The following is a 23,311-nucleotide window of genomic DNA, read 5'->3' on the forward strand; positions in this document are numbered from 1 at the left end:
TAAATAAATTCCTCCCCTCTTGCCTCTGAGCAATTGCTGTAGTTGTTACAGGCTTATTATGCATGTAATGTCCATGAGCTTGCGTGCCAGCTGTGCTGGCTGGAAAATCTGAGGAATTCTGTACTTTCAGGCCACCTTTACTGATGAGTTTTCACTTTCTAACACAGGAATCCCACCCTGAAATTGCTGTGTATTGCTGTTGGGTAACTCGGACTTCTTACTGAAAATTAAGATCCATTAAATCCCCTGATTTCATCCTGCAATGAGGCTGCAAGAGGGTTCATTTATAAATGACCATTTTTTCTCCCTGTGGAAGACCTTGTCAGCAGTTTTAAGGGTGCCTATAAACACAAAATGGATCTTTACCTAATGAGTTACCTTCCTCCTGTCCTTTGTTTTCTGCATTGACTATCTAACTTTTAAATAAGTTGTTCCTACCACTGGGTGAGCATTTGTCATATCAGATTGGTAAGCCATCCAGCAGTTGAGATTTGTTATTGCTAAAGCTGATGTTACCAATTATTTTTTTTAACTTTGGAGAGTTTTTTCCCAATTTACCTGCCTGAGTGATGCCAGGAAAGTAAAAGGGTAGATTGGGTGAATAAAATAGAATCTTTAATAGACACTATGATTATTAATGGTCCTCACATCACCCGTATCAGTATCTAGAAAAGATGGGTGTTCAAATGTACACTTTTGAGGTTCCAGTGGACCCTAAATAAAGATTATCACCAGTGCAGCTCTGTTCTCAACATGTGCAGTTTCCATACACAGATGTGGGCAGAGCCAATTGTTTGTGTTATATCCATTTCCTCTGTATTGAGGAACTTGACATTATCTCCTGCATTTGCATCTTCCCTGCTGTTGTTAGCAGGGTTCTGTGGGCACTGGATGCTGTGAATCATTAGCTGACCTACTTTTTATCAGCTTTTATCTGGTGCCTTCTGGCTCCTTTAGAATATGAGCTTTCCTCTCTGTGTGCCTCCCTCACTCTTCCTCAGTGCTTGGTTTTCAAACATGTTTTCCTCCAAAATATTAGTGGGAACCAGAGGGACAGCAACATCAAAGTCAGCATATATTTATTTCTTTGTTTTTTCCACTTGTAATTGCCCTTAGGTAGTATTTAAAAATGAGGAGTTGATAATTATAAGAGATGTTATGAGGAGAATATCATAATGGAAATGGAAGTATTTTGTGGTTTTATTGCTGCCTTCATGGAAACAATCACCAGTACAGACCTGGGGCTCAGGTTATGTTGACTCTGAAGTCTCAGGGCTGATGGATACTTAGGCAGAGGCCAGTCTTTGTAAGTTGCTGATATTTGAAAAAGCTTCTGCTCTGCAATAAATAGTCTTGTTGGTGTAATCTGTTAATATTGTTAGCAAAGCTCATATGTGTCTCTGTCTAACACACCCCATCACAAGAGCTTGCTATCAGCATTTCTTACCTTTTTTAAACTTGTCACTCTGTCTGAAAATTGCATTGTCGGGTATCTGCCCAAGGCTGTATTTTTTCTGTGTCAGCCAGAATGATTCAGCTATTTCAGGGAATGAATTTAGTAGAAAATATGTTTTCTCCTTCTTGGATATATAGATTGAGACCAGCTAGGACCTATATATTTAAGTAGGTGCTCGAAACTTAGCTAAAGTGTTCCTCTGATGGCCAAGAAGTACCTTCTCCTGATTTCATTAGAGAAAAAATTGTTTAATTTTGTTGAATTATGACTCTAGTGGGGTAAATAAAATTGGTGGATTCTAGTGTTCAAGCAGAGTACACAGAGCTTGTTCCAGCCCAAGGCTCCAGGAGCAGGGAACGTGGTTCCCCTGCTTTATGTAATGTGAAATGAGGTGTCAGTGGGAGAAAATAATGAAAAGAGACTTGGCTGTGTGGAAGATAGTAAAACAGGAAGCTGGTGAGAGAGAATATTTGTACCTAGAAACTACAGATCAGAGATTCAGGCAGTGGCTGGATGGAGAAACTAGAATGGAATGAGGCAGGGAGCTGAGAATGGAGAAAAGGGAGTAGAAAACAGAGTTTAGGCAAGCATGAATTATGAGGAATCTGATCAAAAACTCCAGGATAATCCACATTGAGTTGTTTTGATGCTGGATCAAGGTCCTGGCACTCAGCTGTGTCTTGTGTCACACTCCACATCCCCAGTGTAACAACTTCCATGCTTGATTGCTCCTTGGCCACCTTTCCCAGCAGCAGCCTCTGCCAAAGGCAATCTCCTGTGCCATCCGTGCCTGGCAGGAGCTGGGCTGGCACAGCTGAGCCCCTCCTGGGGGGGGAGCCTGGCCCAGTGGCCCTGAGTGCTGGGATGGCAGTGCCTGGCAGTCTGTCCCTGTCTGTCTGTCTGTCTGCAGCCTGTCCCTGTCTGTCTGTCTGCAGCCTGTCCCTGTCTGTCTGTCTGTCTGCAGCCTGTCCCTGTCTGTCTGTCTGCAGCCTGTCCCTGTCTGTCTGCAGCCTGTCCCTGTCTGTCTGTCTGTCTGCAGCCTGTCCTGTCCCTGTCTGTCTGTCTGCAGCCTGTCCTGTCCCTGTCTGTCTGTCTGCAGCCTGTCCCTGTCTGTCTGTCTGTCTGCAGCCTGTCCTGTCCCTGTCTGTCTGTCTGCAGCCTGTCCCTGTCTGTCTGTCTGTCTGCAGCCTGTCCTGTCCCTGTCTGTCTGTCTGCAGCCTGTCCTGTCCCTGTCTGTCTGTCTGCAGCCTGTCCCTGTCTGTCTGTCTGTCTGTCTGCAGCCTGTCCTGTCCCTGTCTGTCTGTCTGTCTGCAGCCTGTCTCTGTCTGCAGCCTGTCCTGTCCCTGTCTGTCTGTCTGCAGCCTGTCCTGTCCCTGTCTGTCTGTCTGCAGCCTGTCCCTGTCTGTCTGTCTGTCTGTCTGCAGCCTGTCCTGTCCCTGTCTGTCTGCAGCCTGTCCCTGTCTGTCTGTCTGTCTGTCTGCAGCCTGTCCTGTCCCTGTCTGTCTGCAGCCTGTCCCTGTCTGTCTGTCTGTCTGTCTGTCTGCAGCCTGCCCCTGTCTGTCTGTCTGTCTGCAGCCTGTCCCTGTCTGTCTGTCTGTCTGTCTGTCTGCAGCCTGTCCTGCCCCTGTCTGTCTGTCTGTCTGTCTGCAGCCTGCCCCTGTCTGTCTGTCTGTCTGTCTGCAGCCTGCCCCTGTCTGTCTGTCTGTCTGCAGCCTGTCCTGTCCCTGTCCCTGTGTGTGGTGCCCCCAGCCAGGCTGGGCCCTGCAGAGCAAGGAGCCTTTGTGCTGATCCAGCCGTGCTCGCTGCAGAGCAGCCCCTGTGCTCTGGGGAGCGGCCCTGGCAGCAGCCTGCAGCAGCCTGCATGGGGTGACCTCAGCCAGGTCTCTCTGGACTCTATTTATTGTGCTTGGCCAAGCCTTAGAGCAAGTCCAGGCTCCTCCAGGTCCTCATGGGCTTTTCCATTTCCCTCAGCACTGCTGGTTTGAGTATCCAAGCAAAGGGAAGCCAAGATGGGGTCATGCTCTGGCCGCCTTGGGGATGGCATTTCCTGACTCCTGTGTGCTTGACTCTATAACCCCAAAGCCCTTGCAGCATAGAGGGCTTTCCCCTGCTCTCTGCCTACAGCTAAATTTGGGCTCATATTGATAAATATCCATAAAACAGGGAACTGAGTTTGTGGAAGTCCTCTTGGGGCCTGTTTTTATAGTACAAATGCTGCTTACAAGGAGACACTGTTGACTGAACAAAAAGTTGCACCAAGTATATGGTTATCTTGGGTGCATAATTAATATGACTGGAAACTACTGCACAGTAATAAACAGTTATAGTTCTCATACTACAAATATTTTTAAAGTGAATTTTTGTACTGTATTCAAGAGCAGGGCACTGTGGTAAAAAAATAAGCAATTAATTCTAAATTTGTGTAAATTTAAATGTGAATGAATCAAAGATTGGCACATCATAAGCAAAAGATATTTTAATTTTTCCCCGTAGGAAGGTTGAAAATCACTGGCATACACTTAGATTTGCTATTGTGAAGGGTGTTTCATTAGAGCTTTGGAGAGTTTTTATTATTATTTATATTTCTGGCTGAAGATTTCAGTGGAGATCTGTTACAGTTTGTGCTACTCTGGAGACAAATAGTGTTCTAAGAAACCAATCAACTATTTAGAAATTAGCAGCTCTCTGCATCTTCATCTGAAAACTATGTCTGTCTACAAAGCAGTGGTGTATTATTAATTAAAATTTGATGATGTTAAAAAACACCACTAATTGCCAGAGAAACTTAATTCCTCCTCAGCAAGATTGATTCTTAGAGGAGAAAAGATGGAGAACTTGGGGGCAGACATTCTCCAAGAAAACATGCTCTTGACAATTCAGTAACAAGATTGCTTCTCTGTTAAAGGAAGGAAAAAAGAACAAGGCAGAGAGGAGGGAAAGGGGCATAGGAGCTGTGTAAATAAACTAAGATTGGGTGTTTATTTGCATACTCTGAAGGTTTGTAATAAGCCTTGATCAGCTCTCCAGGAAAAATAAAAAACATAAAATGTAAAGCAGTCTTTCTAGAGGAATATGCTTTCACAAAACACCTTGAATTAAGCTCAAGATGAAAAATAATCTTCAAAATGCTGCAGTAAGACTTATGGAAATGGCACAGGGAGAAGCTTTTTCTGCTGCAAAAGAGGAAAGTCTTGCATGGCTCTTACTTTAGCCTAAATTAATTTAATAAAAGTTTTCCTTTTGTTCTGTTATTATTTAAATTATACTTTTCATTTTTTAAAATATGTCCTATCACTGAATCTCAGGGCATTTGCCTGCATTAATGGAGTCTCAAGACAGCCTTAAAAGTGATATTTTCTCTTTCAGCAGGGATCCCCTGTTGCTGTGTTTGTGCATGTTACAGCATAACTGAGCTCTCATTTTTGGACCCCACACCAGCAGTACTGTATTACAAATCATTGTCATCAGTAGCATCCAGAACAATGCTTTGTAAATCACTCTGAGATAAATATTTTAGAGTACCATTTTGGCACAGAAAAAAGTGAATTACCTTCCTCTCAAAGAAAGATATAAAACTTACACCAGGTTTTATCATGTAGAAATTGATGCTGACAGATAAGTAGGAGATGTGTTGATGTAGCAGAAATTTGGGAAATCCCAGAAAATAGATGCTTAAATACCCTTAATCCATATACCTAGGAAATTTCATCCCATTTCTTCAGTGGTGAAGCTACTAATCTGAAATGCAGGCGCATAAATCATGGCTCTGACACTGAATGTCACCAAATACTGGGGATTCAGGAGCTGTTCATTGTTCTCATGAAGGTCAGACTTCCCACTTCCTTTATCTTCTATTTCATCCTGTTTTCTTGTATCATTTTTGTTTTGAGACTTTATTCTTATTCCAAAAAACTGGGTATTTTATAGCACGTTGATCAAATATTTCTAGCAAAATCTAACTTTTAGTCATACTGAGTCTTCATTCTTTACATTCCTAGGGGGAAAATAGTAGGAAATCAGGTGGGAAAAAAATTTCAGTTGTTAGTTCTGAAATGTCTCTCCTCTTCCTGCATGAGTCTTTTTTTTATGACCATTCATAACTTCATCTGCTGTCACCATGCTCTATTTTCTATCTTCCTGGAACAGTTCAATTCATCTAAACAGCTCATTTTATCACTGCCTCCCTTCCCTTAGCCAGTGTAGTACATTTACAATGCATTTTTGACATATACTGATACATGTTGGTGTCCCATTTTTTACCATAATTGTCAGTCAAAGGGATGTCAAAGGGATATTAAAATCACTGAAGAAATACTCCCTAACTTAACTGAGAGGCTTTTAGGAATGCCCTGAGAGTGACCAGAATGAGTGGCCAGCTCTGGTTTTTCAGCTGTGTGAGCATGGAGTTTTCCTCCAGGGATTTCAGATGAAATATTTACATGGGAAAAATTAAGTTGTCACAAACTACCTTGATGTGTCAGAGCAGAAGTCAATTAAGGGATAAGCAATGTATGGGATGCTCATGTGAAAGAGAAAGGAAATGTCTCTGCTGAGATGCTCCTTTGAGAGCCTTGGCAATTGCTGTGATTCCCAAAAATACCTATTTTCTACCTGAAATCTCATTCTATGTTCCTATCAGATCTTACATCAGCTACTGTGTTAAAAGTTTCAATCAAATATGAAATCTTCAAGTATAAAAGTAATTTATTGAATGATCTCACTTTGTTGCTTGAGGCAAAAACATACTTAAACTTAGAACATGTGTTTTGGCTATTCTGATAAAATTAAAAATGTTTGATTCTTTTCAAAAGAGACTTTTCCTTTAATCTTAGTTGTGTGCAGTAGAATTAGGTGAATAACTTTAATACATATTTTGGAAATATTAGAAATTATCGAGTCTGGAACTCTGAGTTTAACTTTGTATGAAAAACACAATGAGTTATTTTTAATCTCTGTGAAAAAGATTGTTATTTATTAGCCAAATGTTAAATAAATATCAAAGTTATTAAAGCTCTTTTTCTAAAATTGCTGTTCCTTAAAAAATCAACACTTGAGAAATATCAAACTGTGAGAGTCTGTATTTCAGCTCACCTGTAGATATGATTTCTTGCATAATTTTAGAGTGGATACCACAGAGTGCCTAGAATAAAGAAAATTTTAGTTTGTGGTGTTTTCTAAAGCTCTCAGGGTGATTGGTGATGGCACCTGGGATGAAGGCTCTGCTGGGCTGCTTTGCCTGTTCAGGGAAGGGAAAGGTGGTCGGGATCAGACTCTGACCCTCATCCATGGCATTGAAAATTAAGCAGTTGAACATATTAGAGGTGGAAAGAAAATTAAATATGTCAGCAAGGAGGGCATAATTATCTTGTGGAGGAGACATTATGAGAAGGAAAGCTATGATTTTTGGGAAATGACAGCCCAGAAGAAATGCCAGGTTTATTTTACCCCCAGTGCTATGAGCATTCTTGATCACGGGCTGTGTTTTCCTCATACTGCACATGAGCACACTGTGCATGCTCACAGCTTGTTCTCTTGTAAAATTAACATTAAATGAACCTCTCTTGTTCCTTACTTTATTTTTGCTTAGAAAACAACCAAGCAATTAATGTAGTAGTTTTGGTGATTTTTTTTATAGGCTGTATCCTATGCAAGACATCTATTATTAAAAGGAAAAAATATCTACTGTAAGAAAAGCTGACATGAAAACAAATTAACGACACCTGGAATGTGTGAGTAACTTTTAAGGCCTTACAGTCTGAGATTGTCCATTTCTGTCATCCAACTTGTTTGGAATCCATTGTGCAGAGCACACCACCATGGATTTTTACCACTTGTGCTTGAAACAAACAAATCTGCACTTTAAAATAATCATATTACCAGTTCTATTAAGCTAGCTTGAGTGGCTTAGCATAACATTGAACTGTTCTACTTTGTGCTTTTTGTAAAATTAATGCATTTTTTTATGCTAAAAAAATAGAGATGATCATTATGAAACAAATACTTAAAAGGTAAGGTAAAAAGAGAAATACTGAAAAAGTAAAACTGGAAAACTTCTTTTTCATTCATGAAAGTAACAAGCTCATCTAATTTCAAACAGCTGAAATGCTTACAGAAGAGTAACCTTCCAATTTGGGCACCTGTGCTAGAAATAATGCAATAAATGAACCTTATGATTATTGATAATCAATGTGACTTTGAGCAGCATGGCTCAGAAATGATCAGGCCACTTATTTTCAATTAGATGTAATATGGAAAATATCATGAAAGAAGAGGGAAGATGTAATTAGGCAGCCTGGGATGCTTTGTTCATCTGTCGTATTTTCAAACAGAATTATTATAGAATTACTTGCTTTTGTCTAGCATGTGCTTTGAAGTCTATTATTTTGAGTGAGAAAATAATTTTTCTGGGTGGAGATAAGCTTCAGAGAGCTGTCCATGCCAGTGTGGGTTGGGCAGGGGAGATGCACTGATTGAAACCCCTTTGGGAGCTGTCTTTGGTTGACAGAATTTGTGTTTGGCTGGGTGATGGATCCCACCTCAGCCAGCAGGGTTAGGCTGGTGCCAGAAATACAGGAATATCCACTCTGTGCCTGCATCACTCACCCTAGGAGCCCTAAAGGGCAGTTTAGGGGTAATCTCCTTTCCTGCTTCTCCCCAGAATGCTGAGCCCACACCCCCATGTGGCTGCCATGGGCACACCCTGAGTTTTATTCTCAATAGGCAGCCCCATCACAAACAGAAAACAGATTTCCCTGGGGCTTCCTCTGGAGCAAACAGATGCTCTTTGAGCTGAATGAAAAAGATTTAAAGGTAAACATGAGGAACATGGAGGAGCTTTGGAGGGCTGGAATCCTCCCAGGGGATGAAGCTGAGGACTGTTCTCTCCTCTGTCTTAAAAATCAGAAGGAAACTATAAATGAGCTCCTTGGATATTTGGGCACTGAATTCTTGATTCTTGCATGATGGAGTTACAGTGTTGTAACACTGGGAGCTGGGATGATTTGAGGATGTTTGGGTTTCTCCAGGTCAGGAATAATTGTCAAGTTCCAATGGATTCCAAAGCAAAGCTCAGAGTCCTGCAGTTGTAGAGACAAACATTGAGGACAAGCAATACATGATTTTAATAAGTAGTGCTACTCTTGAGAACTGACTTAACTTCAGATGCATTTGATCTTGCCACCAACATCTTCAAAGACAGTTGACCTTTCTTGACTTCTTACAGAGGAAAAAAGCCTCTGGATTCTGTTGGGCAGGTTAGCTGATGACATTTTAAAAGAACTCTGTATTTCAAAACAAAGAGTGTGTAAAAAAAGTCCAAAGATCTAATAGCAGCAACTCTTGTTTTTTTTTTTTTTTTTTGTTTTTTTTTTTTTTTGTTTTTTTTTTTTTTTGTTTTGTTTTGTTTTTTTTTTTCTTTTTGCTAGAAATACAAGTGCCTTGCAAAAGAACTTTTCAAAGAACAGTTCCTCTTGGTGCTTTCAGAGGAAGGTTTGACTAATGAGGTGTGGATGGTAGGGAGCCAATGTTTTTGAATGTATAAACACTATAAAGTTTGGATATTTATTGGTAGATTCTCACAAGTCACCCAAACAAATGTGGCCCACTTCTGTAGTCTCTAATCCACTGGAACCAACAGCAGTTTCTCAAAAGTAAGGTTGGAACATAAAATCTTTCCAATACAAACCCAAGCCTTTCCTGGCTGGAAAATGTTCCATTCCAGTATTCCAAGATAAAAAATCTGAATTTGTCCATGGGAGTGATTGTGCAATAAAATTCAAGGTATTCAAGGAATGCAAAAAGGTCAGACTCTGGCTAGTACTGGATGGTACATGGTTATGGAAGCCATGATATCTTCAAGGAAATGTTGAGATCATCTGTTAGTACGATTCTGCCATTAACCTAAAAAAAACCCCAAAAACCCAACACAATAAAAGTAATGTCTTATTGACGTTTCATTTTCAATATAAAAAATAGAGACAGACAGTGTGTGGGTGTTTACATGTGTGAGGGATTGATCTTTCAGATGCTCTGAAGTTCATATAATTTCCACCAAAATGTTACTCAGTGGCCTGTAGCCAATGCTGGAGCTTCAGACAGCAGAAGGCCATTGACATAGTAATCACAGCCTGTTTTCTGCCTGATGCCCAAGTCATTGATAAGTTGTAAACCCAGTGATTGTGTGACTGAAACATGGGTCAGCACGCAGGAATTAAAAACCCATGTTTTTCCCATTTATATCCAGGGCCAACAGAGTGTTATGTTCTAAAGTCAGAAATAAACCACATTTGTAATGCATGGAAATATCACACTGTGACAGTTCTGCTGTTGTTTGGTACAGTTGTGTGAGTCCTACAGACAGCAATTTTTTAGTATTCAGGAAATCCTCTTCTATTAATACACTAAACAGAGAAATGGGGAACACATTATTTATACAATGGTTTTAGACTAATTTGTAAGGAAACTTTCAAAATGAAGCTTATAAACTGTCACCACCTCCTCCAAAGAAGAGTTGCTCTATATTTGTATCCTCATAAATGAGAACAGACTTTGACATAGGGAATCTGTGTCATTGAAGTGCTGAGAAATTGTCAGAATATTTTTGCTGATTCAGGCCCTTTTTAAAATGGTTTGCTGTCCCTATGCAAAGCATTATGCATAAAATATTAGAGCTCAACATTTTAATGTTTTCTAAACTCTCTTTTAAACTGAAAAATCCTCTTTAAATTCTCTTTACTTCCCTGTGTGTGGGTAGAATACACAGATCTCCCAGAGGATACTGTTCTTTTGTGTGTTTGTATACATTATGCCACTTTCAGTGATGCACAGGATCCCAACCACCACTTTCAGCTGCCTCACTCTGGCAATCAGAAGCAGCTCAGCTTTACAATCTGCACCTCTTTTACAGAAATTATCTTTTTCCTGTGTTCTCATTTTTCTCCTTGCATAGATTGCTCTTGTAGCATTCCCTACCCTCAGTGGAATTTTCATGAGACTAAGCTGAATTTTTATCTTTGCTGTGCAAGTGATTTCACTGGGTATCCTCCTGATTTCTATTTCTGGACTAACAGAGCTGTAAGCTACTTAGATAAGTGTTGGAGAGCTAAGGATTCAGGTCTTGTGGCAGTGCTGGATAGGGCTCAAAGTGATGTTTCCTCTTTCATAGCAACCAGTCTGTCATTTCACTGTGAAAGTTTCAGGTATTTTCCTACAGCAAAGCTGTAGAAAGATAAATGTGGGAAAGGGAGGGGTGGTGGAGGAAAGGAAATGGGAAATCAGATAAGTTTTAATCTGTTACTTAATTTAAAAATTTCTTTCTAATGTTTTTATTGCACCTGAAAAAAATCACTGTATTCCACAGAACATTTTTCAGATTGAGCAAAGATACTTTTGGTTTTGGTTGTGCAACACTGACTTTTGTAAAGAAAAATAATTTTATTCAGTGTTACACTCCAAAAGCTAAAAAATCAATATCCAGTGATTCAGTTACTTCCTGTCCATCTGGAACCAAGCAGATATACAACAGCTGAATTTTTATGACTAAAGAAAAAGAGATTTGACAGTCCTCAGGAATATAAACTTGTATATACAAATATGTAGGGAGTATAAAATGGCCTCCGATATTATTCATAGTGCACTTTGCTGTGTGAAGTGAGTATTGAAAAGTTGTTTTTGATAATCCAATCCAAGGAATTATGAAAATAAAAACCCAGAACGTGAACCAACATAAATAAGGCAACTGGCTGTGAATTCATGGGTTAAACTCACTAGTCTCATCTAAGACATTTACCCCTGCTGAGTGTTCCTTTGAATTTAAATGTCACTGATAACTAAGCAACTTTCTTATTTCAAATAAATGGACAAGTGATCTTGAGATCTATAATACAAAAATGCACTCACAATTACATTTATTCATGTACATTTTTCTGTCTGGCTTCTCTGCATGTTCATGAGTAGCAAATCATGTGCCAGCTCTTGGCAGAAACAGCTTTACCTGCTCTCTTCTCTGCTCACCTCTTGATGCTTTTTTTTCCTCCTCCCACCAAATCTTCACTTTAAATATTATCCTGCATGCAGATGAAGGATGTAGATAACTGTGTTATAAGGGGCACGTACAAGGTCGGATGCATCAGCAGAGGGGTGTAAGTGGGCTCTTGTTCAAAGCCAAGTTTTATAAAACTCTGTAGTTTACAGAGTTTATAAAAATATAAATAAATATCTGTTGACATCCTGTATTTCTGCTGCTCCTTTTGGTATCTTGTAACCAGCACCCACAGCTGTGGTCAAAGCTGCTGGTCAACATCAGGCCAAAGAGTTATATCACAAGAAGATGATAATCAAAATATTAAATAGCTGTACATGTGTGCATGATGCACGTATTCCTAGCAAACTGTGGAAGAATTTTCTTTTTCCAGACCCTGGAGCTATGTGAAAGATGTTAAATTAAATGCTGTAGGCTGTACCACTCCCTTTTGCATGTGAGTGGTTTTGTTCTCAAAGCTGTGCAATCTGGTATTTCAGTTCTGTTTATCTCCAAAATTAATAGCAGGTAAATTTGTTCCCTTGGAGGCAGATGGTTAGATATCATAATTGCCTTTTTTATTATAATTAGTTGCTTCTCACAAAATTTTCTTTTTCCTAGTCTCAGTCTATTTGGTCTTTAAATATTAGTATGGAGATCTTATAATATAGTTCTGTCCAGCAAAGTGTTTTGCTTTCCTTTGCCACATACCAGGATGCATCCATTTATAGAAAGAGAAAATTGCTTTCATGTTTCCTGTTTTATTTTGTAGGTTTCTGAATTACTTAAATATATCCTAAAATGAAATGTCACTGTATATCTGTGCTGTGTCTTATCTGCATTCAGGAAGGCTGAAATTATTTATGGTGAAAGGCATCTGTGCTAAGCTATGTTGAGAGCAAGCAGTGAGTGGAAGTAAAATATTGTAAAATATGAGTGGCAGCACACCTAAGTGGCATGGGTTGGTCTGGCTGTAATGAAAATCACCTGTTGGATACTGGGATGAGCTGGGTTTTTTTTTAATTTTTTATTATAAATTTGGACTTTCAGGCAGGAATTGCTATTAAACCTCAACCTGATCTTCAGCATTTTAAGCAAATTGACTTCTGGGGGAAATGCAAATAAGCAAGTACTTATGTATGCAAAAATATTAAAGTTAATCTATGCAGGAAAGGGGCTTTGCAGTGAAACTTTGTTCTGGCTGAAGTCATTCTCTTATTCCTTGTACAGAACCCAGCCCTTCCCTTCCCTTTGATGAAATTCTCTTTAGCTACAGGGCCCAGAACGTCCTGGATCTGAGTGGGAAGATGGGCAGGGAGCCAGCTCCTGCCTCTCTGAGCCCACTGAGACCGCAGCAGAGCACTGCTTCTGATGTAATGTAAACACATAAAGTTAACAGAAATTTATGTCTGATGTTTGGATTTTAATCATTCATGATTTATTATAATCAGATATACGCTATGTTAATTAAATCAGATTCCAGATGTTTGCATCCCTAAAGAGAAACGAGGACAAGAGAAAGTATTAGGAATGTTTACCAAACAGTTTTTTGCATTTCAGAGTGAAATCTATGTGATTTTGGAGGCAAAAAAAAAAAATCCACTAACAAAACTGACAACAAGTTAATGTCAAGCAACATCTGCGTTATACAAAATACAAACCCAAAAAAGAGCCTTGAGTATTGATTATGCAGTGTACTCAAAACAAGGTGAGCAACACACTGGTTTATTTCTAGATACCAATATTTTAATCAGACACCACAAATCTGTTAAAATTATTTTGAATTTTTTTATTTTATAGTTAAGGTTAGTGTAGGTACCAAGAAATTCTGATTCCTCTAAGGTTAGAAGAAACAGGATATAAAAATCTGAAGGCAGCCTACTCTCTCCAAGACAATGTTGGTTGTCTCTAGTACTCTTTCCCTCTTTTTCACCTGTGCTTAAAAGAAGCAATTCCCTAATAAGCAAGAAGGAACAAATTAAAAACATAATTAGTGCCTCTGCAAGTTGCTTTCTGTGTCCCAAAGCAGGCAGGCAGTGGTCCAGCTCTGGAGTGTTGTCATTTGTAGCTCACTTTGTGATACAGTATGTAAAAACATCACATGATGGTTTAAATGACATCATTTAAATGGATCATACCTATGAAATGAGAAAGTCTTGTTCTTCCCTTGAAGTATCTCCAAAGCAAGAACTGAAGAATATTGTCCTTAAGGGCATCAAAGTAAAATTTCATTACTTTTTAAATGAATGTTTATTGCTTGTGCACCTGGATAGTAAACCAGCCCTCTGTATCCATGTCACTATAATCCATTTTTCTCTCCACACCTCAGAATTCTGATTTTTCTTGGATTTTATTAAATGCTCTTAAAATACCTTGCTTCCTTCCAGCTAAACCAAATACTGACTGATCCCAATTCTCCACTTAATCTTCATTTAAATTTAACATGTCTTTTTGGTCCTGCTTGGGTTAAAGTTTCTATTCTTTGGCTCAACATTTGCTATTAAAATGTTTCTAAATATCAGAGTCCTGCTGCTTTGCTATACAATATGCCAGATCTAAGATCTAATGGACTTGTCTCATAAAAATATAATTCAATGCATTCAGATACTGGGGATAAGTTTGTAGACAATTTTCTTTCTTTTGCCATCTTCATATGAAAAAAAAAGCCATTAATGCAGCAGCTCTGAGTGGGCTAGCCACTACAGAGGTGAGATTTTTGCATTCTTCTGCAAAGTCAGTCTATTACTGGGAAAAAGGCATCAATGACAGCACTTAGCATTCAGATTCTTAATGTTACTTGAGACCACAGTCTTGGCTATGATGAAGTCAACAGCAAAGCAGCTGGTGATGGGATCTGAACTTGGATTTGGTGACTGAGATGCTAAGGAAAAACTTGACACTGACTGTGGGTGAGGGAATTAGCTAATAGAACAAATAAATGTAGTATAAATTGAGTTTTGAAGAATAAGAGCTTTGCTTCTCATAGTTAATAGTGTCCCAGAGTAGGAGAACAAGAGGAAGGTCTTAGTATGAACATTCTGAGAAAATTCTGAAATTCATTTTTTTTGTGTACTCAGTAGATGAAGGTTTGAAAAGTTAAGCTATTTTAATTAGCTAGATGTTAAGGCTGAGTTCTGATGTGTTTCATGTCCCCATGAATTTCCCAAATAAACACCCTGTTGATTTTTAAAATAAATGTGATTTGCAAATTATAAGCTGCTATTAGATGACCAGGAGTTCCATTGACTTCATCAGTACGAACCTATTGCTTACTTCTAATATATCATACCCAAAAGTACCTGTACTGGTTGGATTTTATTACCATTTTTTTAATTACCAGGCCTGGTTTTAGCTGGGATGCAATTCATTTTTTTTGTCTTGTACAGTGCTGTGATTTGCGTTGAGCTCGAGGACAATGTTGATAACACACTGATATTTAGTCATTGCTTGCTCTCAGTCAAGGACTGTTCATTTCCCAAGTTGTGGCAGGGAAGCTGGGGGAGAGCATGGCCAGGACAGCTGGCCCTGACCCCCAAGGGACATCCCAGACCATGGAACACCATTCCCAGTCTATAAACTGGGGATCTGGCTGGGGACAGGGACAGCTGCTGGGTACAGAGGTACAGACTGGGCTTCATTCCGTGGGCACTGAGCACTTGTGTCACACCTCACTTATTTCTCGTGGGATTTCTTCCTTTTCATTACTAACAGTACTATTAGCATATATTATTGTGTTTCAATTATTAAATTGTTCATTCCTCAGCCCATGAGACCTTTACCTTTTCTCTCTGGTTTCCTCCCCACGGAGCAGCAGAGGTGCAGTGAGTTCAGCACTTTGCTGCCACCTGGGATTAACCCCTGACAATGGCACATTAATTAGCTGGAAAGTCACTTTATTTTCTCTAATCTAGCTATCAAATTCCTCTCCCCCACAAGTACTCTTGAAATGCCAACTTTCTGCCAAGCTGTTTCTTGTGCTTGTTGTATTTCTGGCATTCTGTCTTCCACGTAGGAGGAAAAATATTGTCCTAATCAGCACACTTCATAGATCCTGTAAATAATATTAGAGCAAAGCTTGCACTCTGATCAGACTTAGATATTTTTGTTTATTACTTTTTTCTCATTGAATTTCTTCTATTTTGTTACTTTCAGTTTTAGAAAGGTGGCAAAAGAGATGCATTTCACCCCAAAATTTTACTATGCATGTTTCTAAAACATATCACCCATATGACAGCACTCTTTGAAATACCTCTATGAATCAGAAGTGGTCTAGCATTCTTCCAGTTCCAGTAATGTAGTGGTCAGAGCAGATTTTAATGGAATTTGTAAAGGATTTGTACCCTTTTAAAAAATTCAAAGAAGAAATAATTTTGCCTTTATTGAAGTTCTAATATTGAATGATTTACCATGGTTTCTTTGGCTTCAAATTTAGCAGAGAATACACAATGTAAGAATTAAGAACATATTTATAAATGTATTATGACCTCATCTTCTGGACACTGGAAGGACAGAAAATCAGAGACATTCAGTGTAAACCTGCTTGAATTGAATTGAACTAAAAATGCTATCAGGGCATATTTCTGTAATGCACAAGATGAATTAAAATCAAATAAAAAGTTGTAGTAATCTATGAAAATGAAAAAAATATCTGTAGGTCCCAGTCTGATAAAAGCAATGGGAAACATAGCAAAATTATAGCTTTTTGCAATTAATTAAGATCTACAGGTTATAATGGAGAAACTAAAGGAAACACTTTCATTCCTTAAATCATAGCGCACAGGCTCTGTTTTCTGCAAGAGAATTAAATCTAAATCATAAATTCCAAGTGGGAGTACTAGTCTATATGTCCTTCTTCTGGGAATGAGCAGAAATTAGAGGCAGTATTTTAATATTTTTTTCCTTTCTCCAAGGGAAAGGTTTTTGCAACGATAAAGATTTTGAAGCCTTCCAAGTGGGCTGCATGGCTATATTCTTGCAACTAAAATGAAATTAGTAGAGCTAAAGTTAGTTCTCTTCCCTCTAGTAGCAGAAAAGGAGTTCAGCTCTATCTGCAGTGGGAGAGGGAAGCAGCTGCTGTGCTCACACCATTGCCAAGGCAGGCAGACGTGTGCCATTATTTTTTAATGTCTGCTATCAAGAGCTTTGCTTTCCTGGCCTGAAATACAAGTGCTTTACTATTAAAGCCAGTCTGATGAATGTGATAATTCCGTAGAAAATTTCAACTTTGGGAGGATACCACTGAGAAAAAGAAAGCTGTCTCCTGAAATCCATGAGCAAACCGCAGAGCCCTGGGTCAGTGTGCCCAAGTTTTGTCAGACTGGTTCCTTCTGTGCAGTCAGGGTCTCCAAGGATTGTTCTGGCTTCTCTTGCTGACCTGTGCTGTGGTTTTGCCCTGGCTCTGATGCCTGGGGAAGCTGCAGAGCAGATGAGGAATGTAGGAAAGGGGAGGGAGCAGCAGGCATTTTAACCGTACTCCCATACAGCACATCTAGAGATGCTTAAATTGCTTGTTTGGCATAACAGGGGAATTCAAAGGGGAGGAAAATGAAGGGTTAGGAGCTTAAAATGGTTTGTCTGCAGTAAAAATTACCTTTTTTTGTAATGCACACTTATTTGATGAAAAACATTCGCCAGTTATGGAAAAAAGAATAGTGGAAACCCATATTTTCCATTAAAATCAGTTTCAATGAAAAATCTCTCATCAAATTTTTTACCCTGTACTCTTTGATTTGGCTCACAATGACACATGAAACTGTTACTGACCAGACTTTTGAAATGGAGATTTTTGGTTTGTTTGGGTTTTTTTAAGCATTCATTTACTTAGCTACTGGCACTCTCTTCAAAGAAAATCTTTCTGCGGATTTTGCCATTGTTTTCCAAGTAAAATTAATAATAAATAAATAAAGTATGTAAAATAAAATAACCAAACTGAACCCAAAAGACATCCAAACCGAAGTTGTCAGAACCTGTTTGCTTTTAACCACATCCCTGAAGTCTGCAGAAGATAAATTTTGCAATTCTGTTAAAATCATGCAGCCAAATCTTCTGCTTGAAACTTTCATGCAGCCGTAGCAACATTTCAATGCATCATCAAGGTTAAACAGCAGAAAGCTTGGTTGCCTCACTTCTGCACAATTACAATGAACAAGAAGAAATTTAAGAAAACAAAATACTAATGCAAATCAATATCTATTTTCCACTGTAGGTTACACTGTCAAAAAACCTGGCACTGCAGCAAAGCACTGCCACCAATAAAATAAAAAAAAAAATAAAAAAAAAAAAAAAAAAAAAAAAAAAAAAAAAAAAAAAGCAAACACATTCCAAAAACAATTCTCATGTTTGGAAAGTAATGATTTATCTCCTATGATGGCTGAGCCACCTTTTTGAAATTAACTAAACAGTAAGCTCATTTAAAAACCAGGTATTGAGAGTGGTTGCAAAAGTTCCTTGGGAAAAGGTGGTTTTGCTTTGTACCCACTAAACATCAGTTAGGTGGGTGATTAAGTATGTGTCAATGAAAAAAAAATAAACTATGGTTAGACTTAAAAATCATGTCACTCTCTGAAATGTGAATGCTATTCTCTATTTTCTGAGTATTGTGACTGAGGTGCACACTGCCTCTGAACTCTTGGGGAGTCAAGGGAAGGACCGCATTTGTCCTATATGCTTCCAAATTACAGTTAATTAATACAATGATGCCTGAAAATCAAAACAAAAAATGAGTTTACATGACAGAGGAAATTTAACTTTATCCCTTGGAAGTTTTCTATTTATTCATTTATGCAGAAATTTCATACTTTGAGGTAATATCAATAATCACCTCTAGAAACTGGACTTGATCCTCTGCTCAAAAATGCCCTGGGTAATTAGTGCAGGTGCTTAATGGAGGACTGAACAGTTCAAGGGAAGTGAAAAAGGATGTATAGGACTCATAAAAAAGCCTAGAAACTTCAAATACTTACAGAAAAAGAATATTCTGGCTGCCTCCTGAGAGGCCTTTGGAGCAAAGGTGGCACTGTGAATGGGCACAATGGGGAAATATCTGCAGGGAAAGAGATATCTGGGGGGAACCAGCACATTTATGTCCTCAATGTGTTGTGAGATCCCAAATACTTTTTGCAAATGAGCAAGTTCACAGCACAACCTCCCAAGTGTTTCCTCATGCCTCCACCCCTCCCCTCCTCTCCTCTCTGCCCCCAAAATCCAGAAAATGCTGCAACTTTAAGCTTTTCTGCAAAGAGTTTTGGTACAAATTCTGTGTTTGGTGTTTCACCCTCTACCTTTCAAATCCAGCTGCAGGCAGCTCATCCAGCAGCTCTGTAAAATATATCCATTGTGTGTGATTCTGCCAATCTCTGGGTCTCTGAGACAATGGGACAGAAATGCACAGAAATTCAACACCTTCCCTCAATTATTCACTCATGTGGAGGATCAACAGTGACAACAGTAAATGCCTATTTTACAAAGGTTTGGAGTGACAAATACCTCTGGAAGGACGTTTCCTAATGTGTTTCTCAGGGAACATTATTGCCTGCATGAAAACCTGTTTCTGGTTCATTACTGATATTTATGCTCAATACCAAATTAAACAACCTTTTATTTGAATTCACTGCATTTCTGGTTTCTTCAAGTTAGCTCTGTGATTCACTGAAGCCATAAAACATTAATAGGCATCTAATTAAACATATAATTCATTGAGATTAATTGTGGGAATTAATCTCAGTAAAACTCTAAGTCCCAAAGTAGGATCTTTTCCTGCTGAAGATATACACCATGAAAAATAGTACAATATATCTTCTTTTATCATAAAATCAGATAAAGGTAAAAGATGGTAATTGTTGTTTGTTATAACAAGACATAGTAGAGAAATGGGAGAATTAAGCACAAAAAAGAACATATATTATCTTAACAACTGTTTGAACTCATGGCTGGTTAACATTAGACTCTGGGATTAAAAAAATAAATCTAACCATGTCCCATCTACACACTCCAGGAAAACTTCTGCACTATACAAAATCCTTAACCCTGAGAAAGGGAAGGTTTGTTGAAGAGCAAGTGAGTGTAAATGGAATGGAACAGAGCTGTCTTCTGAGAGGTTTTGAGTGTCCTGGCCAAATATGTCATTGACCACACTCCTGCTGAAGCTGGCAGGGCTTTGATTAGCCAGCAAAAGCTGATCCATGCCACTGGATGTATTTATGTTTCTCAATTTTTGCTGCCTCTATTTTTGTCAGTACTTTTGTTCCTTTTTGATACAGGAGTTCTTTGTAGATGAAAAATGTTTCTGCAGTAACAGCTCATGGCGTGACCTGAAGGGGCTTTTAAAGTATTTTACTGTGTTCCTAAAAGGATATTCCTGGTTAGAAACTGTTTAGACTTGCCATAGGTCAGCTTGTACTTGGAACCCATTTACACAAGTCCAGGGCAGTGGTTTTCATGCAAGGTGTAGAGATAATTTCATCCCACACCTCGTGCACTGTGGCTGAGGTGGTAATTCTCTCAGAATGCACAATGGCACTCCAGAAAAGGTGACTGAAAGGTGCAATAATTACTTGAAGTAGCAGTGGGACATTTAAAAACTCAGAGTGCAACTGCTGGCACTGGAATTTGTCAGGAAGTTTAACCATGCCTTTATCCTGTGTGTCTGATAACCCTGGCTGCTGCAGATCTTTTGTGCTTCACCCCAAGCCTTAAGAGCAGCTCATCAAATGCAGCATTTCCCTGCTCTTTATGCTGATGGCTGTACAGCTCTGGGGTCAAGCATTTTCCAGTCGAATTTGGTCACGGCTTTTCAAATGTCAGCACTTTGAAAGTATTTTGTCCTCTCTTCCTTCTCTATATAATAAGAGAGAAAATGGCAGATTTACTCATAGGGTCATGTGAGAAGCTGGACTTAGTTTTTGACCTACTCATCCCTTGGTAATGATGGTTCTAAAACTTAGATATCAGTTCTCAAAAAAAAAAGTCTTGTCTAATTCTTAGCTAGTAAAATTATCTTCAGTTCTGCTTAAAGAATCTGCTTGGAAAATGCTGGAGAGATTTTAGATATAGATCAAATGTATATAGACATAAAAATTCTTATAGTGATTTCAATTTTTTAATTTGATTTATAAGAGACATAATATATTAAGTTCTGCATCGTTGCAAAGCAAAGGAATTGTGACAGGTTTGCTGGAAAAAAAAGGTGGATTTGGAGATGGCATCCTGAGAAGGAATTTTAGAAAGTGTTTTGAAACTAAATAATGTGATCTTGTAAGGAGGATCAAGGCAAAAGTTAGGAGCCGTAATCAATTAATTACAAGATTGGCAGAGGCCTTTTCTGACTAAAAATGCTATGAGTAAGTCTTTGGCTTTCTAAGAAAATAGAAGGCTGAATACAGTGGAGACAAGAAAGTCTGTACAGAACTCACTTATGAACTGTGCAGGAAAAGGTGAAGCCACCATAGAAAAAAATTTTTGGTTATGAAAAAAGGATATAAATTTGACAGTTATTATTGAATGGGGATTGAGCCTGAGATATCTTGGGTATTTGACTTAAGAGTGAGTGTTGGGTGAACAAGGGAGTCACAAAGGGGTGGAACTGTTTGTTTCAAGCTGATATAAAAATGTAGAAATTTCTGTGCTGTGCCCAGTGGAGCAGGCTGATATGCCTGGCACGGCCCCTGGCATTTACAGGGCTGGGCACCCAGATTTGCTGTTCCCTGGTCACTTCAGCATGTCCCCTCATCCTGGATATTCATGTGCTCAGGATTGTGAGGCTCCAACACCCTGTTTGATGCTTTACCCAAAAGATCAGCCTTACTGGGGTATTTTCTGAGGTTTTATAACATTTCTGTGTTAATGATATTCTTAACTGTCGCACATTAAAACAGTGAGGCACTTGTGCAAATGAATTATTCCTTCCTGAAAGCAGCATACAGCCCTCCTCAAACAAGGTAATAAAGCTCTGTTGAGATGTAATTCTCCTCTATAAGACATTGCTTGCACATTCTGGAATCATTAAAAATCAACCACCAAATCAATGAGTCTCATTAGAAATCTGTCTTTTTGCTTAATGCTATTGATTTAATCTGTTTTAGAAATCCCTATTAACCATTAGTTAATTAAACACATGACAGTTATATAGATCAGGTAAACCTTACTGCTGTCTCAGGAAGCTGAGAATAGATTAAGTGATTATCTGTAAGTTTATTTTAATTAAAAGACACAGTTTAGATATCTTGCACCCTCTAAAGCCTATAAAATAAACTCTTCAACCAACAGTAATTATATGCTGGTAATACATATATTGACAAAAACTAGCTAAAAACAAAAAAACTAAAGAAGTGCCTGATAAGCTAGAAATCAGTTTGTGCAGTTGTTATGGTGTCTGAACTGCATAAAAGTGAAATGTATTTCTGTGGAACAAATACTCAATTCCTAAGGCTTGAAATCAGGTTCCAAGAGGTCAACAGTGTGCAGGAAAAAGTGATGGAGCCAATGCAGCCTTGGACTCCTCTGAACCCTACAGCATCTGCCCAAATTGTCTGCAGGGATCCTGGTACCCAGATCCTCTTGTCTCGACTCAGTCTCCAATGTTTAAATGCTGATTTATGAGATTGTCTCTCAGAAAGGTGAGCATGAGCTGTGGAAAACCTGTTTATTCCTCTTGTCACGCCCTTTCTGACACTTTTGTCATTTAATAGTTGCAAATGGCTTCTTGTATAAAAAGAAAAATAAGGATTAGGATAAGGCTGTCTATAAATCCCATTCCATTGCCTATTCTGAGATAAGGGAAAATTTCTAGTAAAAATTAGCTGTATTTCAGTGATTTCTCAGGATAAGAATTAAAGTTTTACCAAACCTGGGACAGAATAGATTTTCTCTGGGATATCACCTGAGTCTTCTAAACTAAGTTTTGAAAATTTAGTAATGGTCCTTAAAAACTTGCTTATTCCTCAGATTTTTATCTGTCTTTTTAATAGAGGGGATCTGAAATCTGTCTTTTATCATTCAAAGATTAAAAAGAAGCCCTTTCTAAACCATTGTCCCATTGTTTAATTTGTATTTGAAGAGACTGCAAAACAGAGGAAGAAAGATGACAGTTCTGGCTTATTTGTGTTTTGCCACATAGTTTTGTTGATGGTTCCCTGTGAAACCCAGCTGAATGAAATGCCCTGAAATAGTAGTGTTTGCTCTAAATACGTTTAATTTTTGTTTCTTGTTCACTAATAATTTGAAAAGAAGACACTTTCCTTGTGTGGTAGGCTTCCTTAGCTCTAAACAATATTTCTCTTCTTTTTTGAGTTCTTTTCAAATGGAACAGCCTGTGCTTCCATTGCAGTGTACTGAGAATCACTGCTGGAAATTAATTGATTGAATAATTTCTAAATCCACTGTTTAGGCTCAGGCTATGAAAAGGCTTGGGTGCTGTAATGCTCAGCACCTAAACTGACATTTAAATGTTTTTTTTAAAATCCATTTCCCTTTCAGCCAAATTAGGCTGAAAAGCTTTCACTCTTCCCTCATGAACTGCTTCTAGTGACTCTTTTCAAGGTTTTCTTCCTTCACATCACAATTGTTCTAAGTGTAATTATACTATACTTATACTGAAATTAAAAATGTTCTTTTACTGTTGTTCCATATGCTTTGCTGAAACATCTCATTTCTTTCACTGTTAGAAGGACCATCTGACATGTATATATTGCTGTGAGAATGGCAGATGCAGGGGTTTATGACTTGTGTAACTTGCAAAAAATGTTGCCAAGAGAGCTTTAAACATGTTCACTCCCTCCCCATCTCTGCCTATATAAACACAGGCATACCTGTATGGATATATATACATAAATATATATATA

The sequence above is a fragment of the Melospiza georgiana genome, chromosome 12 (assembly GCF_028018845.1).
Source record: "Melospiza georgiana isolate bMelGeo1 chromosome 12, bMelGeo1.pri, whole genome shotgun sequence".
NCBI lineage: Eukaryota > Metazoa > Chordata > Aves > Passeriformes > Passerellidae > Melospiza > Melospiza georgiana.